This window comes from Perognathus longimembris, chromosome 7 (assembly GCF_023159225.1).
Source record: "Perognathus longimembris pacificus isolate PPM17 chromosome 7, ASM2315922v1, whole genome shotgun sequence".
NCBI classification, from domain to species: Eukaryota; Metazoa; Chordata; class Mammalia; order Rodentia; family Heteromyidae; genus Perognathus; species Perognathus longimembris.
The window spans coordinates 78,210,433-78,220,038 of NC_063167.1; positions in this window are offsets into that span (position 1 = coordinate 78,210,433).

The window sequence follows — 9,606 nt, forward strand, 5'->3', positions numbered from 1 at the left end:
TTTAATTTGAAGTCAATTTTGTCGGATACTAGGATTGCAACTCCAGCCTGTTTATGGGGGCCATTTGCTTCATAGATTTTATTCCAGCCTTTCACTTTTAGAAGATGTTTACTTTTGCTGGATAGCTATGTCTCTTGGAGGCAGCAGAAAGATGGATCTTGATTTTTTATTCAACTTATGAGCCTATGTCGTTTGATTGGAGAATTAAGTCCATTAATTTTGAGAGTTAGCATTGAGAGATGATCGTTTGTTCCTTTCATTATCACTATCTTGTTTAAAGCTGTGTCTTCCCATTTCTTGATCTGATGTTTACTATTTAGGGTTCATTTCTCTGTCTGTGTTGGGATCTTGATTATTTTCCCTGTATAGTACATCTTTGAATATTTTCTGTAAAGCTGGTTTGGTGGAGATATATTGTTTCAGCTTTTCCTTTGCTGTGGAAGACTTTTATTTGACCTTCTGCTATGAATGAGAGTTTAGCTGGGTATACTATTCTTGGTTGGTAGTTATTTTTATTTAGGGTTTGGTATACCTCACTCCAGGCTCTCCTTGCTTTCATGGTCTCTGCTGAGAAGTCTGGGGTAATTCTGATTGCTTTTTCTTTATATGTGATTGTTTTCTTCTCCCTAACAGCTTTAAGGATTCTTTCCTTGTACTCTACTGATCCTGTTTTGATCACAATGGGTCGGTGGGATGTCCTATTCTGGTCTGGTCGGTTTGGGCCTCTAAATGCTTCTTGTATCTGTATAGGCCTATCCTTCTGGATATTTGGGAAGTTCTCAGCTAATATTCTGTTAAATAGGTTGCCTATCCCATTAACCTCTTTCTCCAAGTTTTCCTCAATACCTATTATTCTTAAATTGGGCTTCCTGATTATGTCTTGAATCTCCTGTAGTGATCTGTTTTGTTGATTGGACTGGATTTGTATTGATTTTGATCTTTCTCCATTGAATCTAAGGAATCTTCAGCTCCTGAGATTCGATCCTCTGCTTCAGTTAGTCAGGACTGTATGCTAGCTACTTGATTTCAAATCTCTTTTCCTTCTGCTGGTCTTTCCTGATGATTTCCATGTCATTTCTTAGGTCTTGTATGGACTTCTTCACTTCATTAACTTCATTACTTTGGTTTTGAGTGTTGTCTCTCAAATCTTTAAGCTGGGTAGCTATCTATTCATTTGACTCTTGAAGTTCATTTATCTTTCTATTTGTGGATGCCATGAAATTCTCCATTAATTTTTGCTTTGCCTCCTCACTCTCTAGAATAATTGACTGAAGAGATTCAAACTTTTCATTTATCATGTTTATCAGTAGACTTTGTAGAGCATTTTGGGGGTTCTCTTCTATAGCTTTAATTGACTGCTCTGCTACCTGCTTGTTTTGAGTGGGGGATAAGACTTCATTGTTTGCCATCTTTCTTGTGTTCCTTCTGCCCATTTGGATTGGGAATGCCAGTCTACCAACACCTGTGAACACCGTTTAAGACACAAAGCAGCCCTTACCAAGCACTGTTCTGTAAATCTTACAAGTTCATAATTACATACTGATACCTTGTATACCTGTCTATAAAATTAGATTTGGTGTTTCTAAAGAATACAATTTCAATATAACACCCAATCCTGGGCCCTGTATTCAGTAGTTACTTATTTACTGTTACAACCCTATACGCAATTCTTGCTTTTATATTAAGTTCTTTTCGGACTGGCTTTCTCTATGAACCCCTTTGTTTCACTTGAATTAAGCGGGGATACCCTATATCCAATAACCAGGAGTCAATGGAACCTGGAGTTCCAGGCAGTAATTCAGGAGGGTAAGTTAGAGGTAGTAAAGAGAATAGAGTGAAATGTATTGGGGGGGGGTGTGATTTTGGTTTAGTTTCAGTGATGTGGAAATGTGGAGAAGAGTAGATTCAGTAGAAAGAACAAGGTTAAAATGATAGACAATGGAGAGTCAGCAGAACAGAGTGGAGGTGTTATACACAGGAAAGTAATTTTTAAAGAAAGAGAACGCAAAGAGAGAAATAAAGTAAAAATACTGGAGGACAGATGCACAAAACAGAGAAATATTATTTAAAAAGGAAAAAAAAATAAAAAGGAAAAAAAAAAACAGATAAGGAACAACCCAAACAAACAAACCAACAAACAAAAAACTTGATAAAACAAACAGGTAAAAATGGAAAACAAACAAACAAAAAAAACCGACAACGTTTCAGAAGTCCAAAAATTAAAAAAAAAAAAAATTTTAAGTTTAAAAAATGTTTGAAAAGAAAAAAAAAAATGGAGTCTTCCTTGTTTGGGTGGTCTTTCCCCAGTCTCTGGTTTCCTTGCGATGGTCTGCAGTCTATTTTCCTGATTGGCTGGTTGGACTTGCTTTCATTTTGCATGGGGTGGATCTGTTCTGACCGTTCTCCCCTGTTGATGCAATCCTGGGTCTCTGTGGTTCCCACAGCTTGCAGGTAGGCCTTGGGCATCCTCTGTAGATGGGTATATGTGCAGTCTCAGGAACCATGGCTCCTCTGTTTGCTGTGGGGCCACTGCCTTTAACACCTGGCTTTGAATAGTCTGTGGACTCAGCAGGGAGGGGTGCCTCTGGCCTGTTTTACCCGGCTGAGATTTGCTTTCATGGGGGAGGCTCCTCCCTCCTGGGTGGGGCGGCCTCCTTGGCGGAGGTGGCTATGGAATGCAGCTCCGTTTCGGGCTGGGAATTGGGCTTCCTCTGTGACAGGACCATTTAACTGTCTCAGGAACTGTTTGTTCCCCCATCTGGTGTTTCCGTGCCGCCGGGAGCTGCTCGCTGCTTTTGCTTTAAATTTAGAAATTCCGGTGGGCAGAGCGGGGCACCTCTGGTTAAGCTGAGGCCCAGGACACGCCTCCTACCTGGGCAGGGGGCGTTCTCCTGGGCAGAGCTGGCTCTCACTGGTCGGTCCCTCTTGCCCTTTTCAAAGATGGCTCCTTTGACCTGGCTTTCCCCAGGCCTGCTTTAGTTCCAATCTGATCTGACCCTATGCCAGTGGCAAAGATGGTGCTTTGCTCAGGCGGTGGGGGAAGGGCTGCCTTCCAGAAGCTGCTCTGTGGGCGCCAGTGGGAATATCTTTCACGGGGTACTCATGCTTTCTCTGCGATTTCAGGTTGTCCGTGCTCAGCCGCCGTCTGGAGGATTTCTCCCTGGTCTACACTGTGTTGCTTTAGCTATGTGGAGTATGGGTCACTGTGCTGGGCGCTGGGCCGGTGCTGGCACTGGCGCGGCGGCGGGATGCCGCCTGGAGCTCAAATCTGTGTTTTCAGACAAGCAAAGTCGATTTTTCCTTCCTGGCCAAAATCCCTGTTTTGTTAGAACTTACTCTGGCTGTCTTTCTAGGACTAAAAGTTTCTATGGGATGAGAAAACTGCGATGTCTGAGGGAGCTCAGCTAGGGCTCTGCTGCTCCTCCGCCATCTTCCCAGAAGTCAATATCTAGAAATTTAACTGATGTGAAACATCACTACAATGGAAACTGTGAAACACTGATGAAATAAATTTAAAAAGCTATACAAAATATTTGGATAATACCTTATGTTCAGATATTTAAAGGGTCAGTATGGTTGAAATGTAATTGCTATTCAAGGGCATCTACAGATTCAATGAGTATCAAGATACACACAATGTTCTTCACAGATCTAGAAAAAATATTGTAAAATGTGTACAGAACTGTAAGCAAATGTGAGTAGCCAAAGGCAATCTTTAACAGGAAAAAAAGGCAGAAGGTAGATTACTATTTCTAACTGCTGCACAGTAAAAGAAACAATCAACACAATGAAGGGACAATCTGAGAATAAAATAAAATATTTATCAACTGTGTTATCTGAGAAGGGACTAGTGTCTAGAATATGGAAGAAACTCAAACAACTCTGCACAAGGACAAGAGCAACAAAACTGAAATAATGATGTGCAATTTTAAAATGACAAGAGACCTCAAAAACACTGCTCAAAAGAAGACACATAAATGGCCAATAGGAAGGGAAATGCAAATCAAACCACAATGAGAAATCACCTTACTTCAATAAGAATGGTTGTTACCAACACTGAAGAAAACAAGGGTTAGTGAGAATGTAGAGAAAAGGAAATCCTTATACATTGTTGGTAGGAATATACATTCATGCAGCCATCATGGAAAACACTATGAAGATCCTTCCCAAAAATATCAAACTAGCATAGTATCCGGAAATTCCACTATGGAGTGGATTTTCAAAAGATATGGTATCAGTAATAGAGAAAACACACCAACTTCCATTTTTATGGCAGCGTAATTCACAATAGATAAGAGTTAGAGGGCTGGGGATATAGCCTAGTGGCAAGAGTGCCTGCCTCGGATACACGAGGCCCTAGGTTCGATTCCCCAGCACCACATATACAGAAAACGGCCAGAAGCGGCGCTGTGGCTCAAGTGGCAGAGTGCTAGCCTTGAGCGGGAAGAAGCCAGCTCAGGCCCGGAGTCCAAGGCCCAGGACTGGCCCCCCCCCCCCAAAAAAAAAGAGTTAGAAATGGATAAACAAATGTAATCCTTACAAACAATCTTCTGTAACCACAGAATGAAGCAATGGTTCAGGAAATCATATATGCTGGGACTGGAGGTCATTATATCAAAGGGAAATAAATCAAAGCATAAGTGCAGTATGATCTCCTGTCTACATAGGATCTAGTAATAAGTTGAGAATAGATGCTGGAAAAGATGGAGAATGTGATGAACTTGGCTAATACCACTAAGATCTACTTAGAGATGAAAGACAATTTATGTTGACTACAGATGACAATAATCTACTGTGTAGTTAGTTATCAAAAGTTAGATGAATAAATTTTTCTTTTACTACAAAGAAATTAATTCCTGAACAGGAAAAGATAGATATGTATCCTCCAACTCAAATATTATACAATGTATATAACACATGATTTCCAATAAAATTAATACTTTTTCGTGTAAATTAAAACAATAAACAAAATAATGCTTTCATAAAATAGCAGCAAGAGTTATAGAGACACAATAAATACAATACATGGCCCATCTACAGGTATTCAAATTCTAATTGTCTCTAACTCTGGTATCCTAAAGGGTTTATTCTAGCCTTTTCTTCTATATTTATGACACCTAGCCTCCAACAGTGAGAAACTTAACATATACCATCCACCTTCCTTTTGCTTACATACCCAGCCCCAATAAAGCCCTTTCAGAAAGGCTAAAATGGCTCATATCTACAGTCATAGGCTCAGAGTTAAGGATTGAGATTTGAAGCCAACTCAAGCAGGAAAGTCCAAGATATTGTTAATCACCAAAAGGCTGGAAGTTGAACTGTGGCTAAAGTGGCTGAGCACCAAACTGAAGTGTGAAAACTAAGGGACAGCCCCCAGACCATGAGTTCAAATTCCATATCTAGGCATGCGCGCACGCGCGCGCACACACACACACACACACACACACACACACACACACACAGAGAGAGAGAGAGAAAGAAAAGAAAGGCTAAACTGTACTTCTATGGGGCAAAATTTGCCAACTAGACCACAGTATTTGCATATAGTCCCTCAATTCCTTTTGTCTTTAGCTTTCTGGTTTCTTCATGCTTTACCTAGCGTTTTAAGGTTAACTTTACCATCCATGTGTTGTTTACTCAGTCATTTCCCGTTTATCTCCACTCTCTCAGTGCAGATCAGCCGTGAATTCATTGACAGTTTAATTCATTTGCCCTTTAACATCTGGGTAGATGCCTTCTTTTTCTTAGTTTGCCTGCATGAAAAGTTTCCCCTTTTAATGAACAATTCTATGGATTCTGAAGTCCATGGAGTAACATATTCATTACCCAATCTTACTCCTTTTGAACTCAGCGATGTAAATTCAGGTGCTGATATCCATCTAGCATTCTGTCATCAAGGGAGACATACGTTAAGGGAGACAAGTTAAAAAGCAAGAACTTTTCCTAATATTTAATGTTGTGTGTATTTGTTCCATGTTTATTTTTCTTATTTTCCTGTTGTAATTACAACATATTTATCACATTTGGATCAGTAATACATCCCAAGATATTTCTGCAATTATAATCCAGGTTCTATCATTTATAGCCATTTTTTACTATTAATTTCTAAATTCCAAAAAAATCAACTTTAAAGCAAACAACAAACAAATATTAATAGAGTAACTTTTATGTCTATAAATGTCTTATATGTGTTAGTACTATTGTCTGAACCAATTCCTTGTTAATCCAGCATATCTTTATGCTAATAATATATTTCTAATTGTGTGTTTTGAATCTGAATAATTACCGGGCTTCATTTTATTTGCTCCCCAGAGATGTTGTATACATGATTGTAGCACCTTATAAATCTCTTTTTAAAGTTGCTAAAGTTTATCCTTTCCCAGCTTTTATGGCGATTAACCAGAGGTGCTTGAAAACATTTTCTAAGAGCTGACCCTAGAAGACAGAACTCTCACATCAACACATTCAGGTTTTTTGCTTTGCATTGAAGGTTGTCAACATGATGTGCGAGCTTCTGTTTTTGCAATTATTTTAAACGTAGTTATTAGGTCCCTCTGGGAAATTGTCTTCCAGTTCTTTCGTTTTCTTATGTACTGCTTTTATTTAGCCAAAGTGCTAAAAATGTGTTAAGAAACACACTTGCTTTTTCATTAGGAAAATGAAAAGAGATGGGGGAGTTCAGGGAGGTAGGCAGAAGACAGAAAATACTTCTCACAGAAAGAAAAAAGGAAGCTATTTTATTTAACCAAATTTTTGATTTTTAGATGAAGGTTTAAAGGTTGTAAAGAAGGAATTACTATTTCACCAGAAAGTAAAATTTAAGGTTTGCGCAATTTCAACTTAAAAAGATTCAGCTTGTTATTTGCATCCTTATTTTCTTATTTCAAAAACAAATTGATATCAACATTTTAAGTGTTTTCATGAAAAGATACCTTTTAAAGAAGTTAATAAGTACAATTGAACCTCTGCTAAAGTAAATGAAACATGCATTTTGGTTCTTAATTGTCAAATTTAGTATATCCATAATATTTTTAAAGGAGTTGAAATAATTTGTTACCAAAACTATAAGCCACATACTGCAAAAATCTAGTACAAACAACACCACTCTATAATGATCCACCAGGGCAGACATCGCTAATCAATCACAGTGGTTTTTCTCACGCCAACAGTGGAAATTCCCAAGTCTTACTTGTCACAGCATTGCTGGGCAATTAATTCCAAATATGTAAAGCAAAATTAAAGTTAAATTTATTTGGTATTGATTACATAAATGTATACATCTCTAACTGAGGTATCCAATGTGTGAGAATCATTCTCTTTATGTGCATGTAGTTGTAGAGATGGCTGTTTCTTTTTCATTACTTTCATTTGCACACATTAATGGTATAAGGCAGTTCATTGTGATAGGCTACAGTATTTCTTGGCTAACCCCAATAAAACTCTTAATAAGCAGCATGTGATTCCCTGAGAAACCTATCAGAGATGTTATTTCCACATACATAAATTGACAAAAACTCTCTTAAGAACATGGAAATCTTTGGAAAGACCTACTATAGTTATAGTTTTCCTACAGAGGATATATTCACTGCAGTGGACACAGAGAGTCTGTGATAAAGTAACTTAACAAAATAGTCAAATATATACCATCTATTTTAACTCAGATGCTGTGATAATCATGAGTGGAATTAACATAGCCAAATAATGAGCAGGCTTTATATTTACTGGGAGCTACACAAAAAAATAACAAATCAATCCTCACTAAGTTCATTTAGCTTCAGTTTTGCACCTCCTAGGACAGGAATTGTGTAGCCTACAAAACAATTTATATTTTATCTGTACCATCTAATTAATTAAATGGCCCCAGAGTACCAGATTCACAAATCTCGTTAATAGCTGAATACTGAAATAAAGGCTGTTCACCCTTACTAGAATAATATTTGCATATCCCCACCTGTGATGGGTAATAAGTACCTGCCACAAATCAGAATTATGAATTTTGTAAGCCTAACAAAACCGCAGGGGAAATTATACCTCAGACATTCCATAATAATTGCAGCTAAGCTGTTTAGTGCCATCCACTTATTCTGCCTGAAGTGTTTAAAGCAGCAACAGTTGTAAATGAATTCAGGCACACATTCAAGGGAATGTGGATTTTTTTTTCAAAAAGTTTTTTCTGTCTTGCCATATGTAATTATCTTTATGGAAGTATTCAGCTGCAAGTTATAATGCATTCACATCTAAAGAAGGAAATTAGAAATAAAATACACTGCCTTCCATCAGCCGATGAGGAGTGTATTAGAATTCTATGGTTGGAACTTCAAGATACGGTGCTGAAATATGGACACTGAAGAAGATGTTGACTAACTGGGATGTGATTTTTCATCTGTGATCTCTAATTGGTAAAATTAATTCAGAATAGAGAGTCCAGAAAATGTGGCATTATGAAGGAGACAATGCTGGACTAGCAACTTCAGGTCTCAGTATTAACTGTGGCCCATCTCTAAAATGACTTGTCTCAGAGCCACAATTATGTTGCAAAGCTCATGGACCCCTGAATGAATTCTTGCATGGACCACCACAATTCATCAGCTAGGGTTCTTTTGGGTGCCCATTGGTTCTTTCTGTGCCAAGCCCCTACAGAGAACATGCCATGTTGGTGACCAGCGTGAAGTACTATGGAAGAAGGAACAATGAATACACTGGTATTAATTCTTCTCAGCAATGACCACATTCAGGTTGATTAATGCGTCTGATTAAATGAGAAACAAGATATGGTCTGTTCAGGATGTGTGGGTTGCTTAACAATTTTACTAGCAAGGAAGAATTTGGGAGAAATATTCCATACCCAATGTCATCTTGGGTTAACCTTGAGATCTTGAGCAGATCAACTTCTATGCATTTCTTTTTCCTCATATGCAACATGTTATAAAAATAGTTTATCTACCTGGGACAGTTGATCAAAAGAAAATTGCCTACCGCTTGTAATGGTTGCTACACTGTCCACATTATGAGTAGACATTGCATTTTAAGTGATTATTCTTATTTTATTTTCTCCATTAGAATCCAGCTAATTGGCTATTTGCTTGAAACAAGCTTGATTAAACGTTTACAAACATGAATGAGAGGGGAAATGGAAAAATATAGGAAGAAAATGAAAATTTTCAACAACAATCTCTTTCTGCCTTCTGTCGCTTGCTCTCTTTCTCAATCTCTCTGTGCATGCTAAGCTTAATGTGTACCAAAAAAATCAATCTCATTTTCTATAAAAGTGCTTTAAAAATAATTAGGATTTATGCATTTTCAAAGGAGTAGATATGGTGCTGGAGTTACCCCAAGGCGAAAAATTAGATTGTTTGAGGATCTGAAGGTGGTAGGATGGTCTGTGGGCTTTAGAAAGGAAGCTTATATGGCCTATTAGCATGATGAAGTGAAATTTAAAATTACATTTTATATTTGTAAAGGGCTAACAGGCAAGGTCCCTATAGACTGTCAAATACTGCATAAAATGCTATAAAAACCAGACCATAATCTCACACTAACTTACACATTAGCCTCAGGCAGTAAAGATGGGTTTTATTGAAACCAGATTTTGTGGTGGGGAAGGGG